The sequence below is a fragment of the Nannospalax galili genome, unplaced genomic scaffold, assembly GCF_000622305.1.
Source record: "Nannospalax galili isolate Female #2095 unplaced genomic scaffold, S.galili_v1.0 Scaffold32448, whole genome shotgun sequence".
NCBI classification, from domain to species: Eukaryota; Metazoa; Chordata; class Mammalia; order Rodentia; family Spalacidae; genus Nannospalax; species Nannospalax galili.
In genome coordinates, this window is record NW_008358381.1 from 1 (window position 1) to 875 (window position 875).

General features: G+C 62.5%; 1 pseudogene; it reads left to right on the forward strand.

Annotated features, from left to right (window-relative positions):
* The first annotated feature begins 183 nt into the window (after positions 1–183).
* LOC115068178 lies at positions 184–860 on the forward strand (annotated as a pseudogene).
* The last annotated feature ends 15 nt before the right edge of the window (positions 861–875 follow it).

Below are 875 nucleotides of genomic sequence, written 5' to 3' on the forward strand. Positions count from 1 at the left end.
CGCTGCCGCAACTAAGCTGCGCTGCCTGTGCCCAGGGCTCGGGAGGGGGCCGTGGAGGAGCCACCCCCTGGCCCCCGATCCCCGCACCTCAGCCCCTGCCATGGTGCTCTGGCTGCCGCTGCCCCCGGCGCGGCCAGGCTAGGGCGATATGGGAGCCCCTGGACAGCGGCCCCGGCAGGCACCATGAGCCCCCTACTCCACCGCCTGCTGCTCGCAGCACTGCTGCAGCTGGCTGGTGCCCAGGCCCCTGTCTCCCAGCTTGATGCCCCTGATCACCAGTAGAAAGTGGTGCCCAGGTGCCCAGCTGTGTGACCGTGCAACGCTGTGGTGGCTGTTGCCCTGACGGCGGCCTGGAATGGGTGCCCATTGGGCAGTACCAAGTCCGAAATCAGATCCTCATGATCCAGTACCCTAGTAGTCAGCTGGGGGAGATGTCCTTGGAAGAACACAGCCAATGTGAATGCAGACCCAAACAAAAGGAAAGTGCTGTGAAGCCAAACAGGGCTGCCGTGCCCCACCACGGTCCCCAGCCCTGCTCTGTTCCAGGCTGGAATTCTGCCCCCAGAGCACCCTTCCCAGCTGACAACATCCATCCCACTCCAGCCCCAGGATCCTCTGTCCACGCTGCACCCAGCGCCGTCAGCACCCTGACCGCCGGACCTGCCGCTGCTGCTGTAGATGCCACAGCTTCCTTTGTTGAAGAGGGGAGCCCAGAACACCCCAGCCCAGGAGATCTCAGCTGGGGCTCCAGAAGGGCCAGGGAAAAAAGCTGAGGTAAAAGAGACTGAACTCTTGGAGGCCGAGGAGATGCCTGGGGGTTCTAAGATACTGAGAACAGAGACTGAGACAATAGAATTGAAGATATTGGGGGTCCA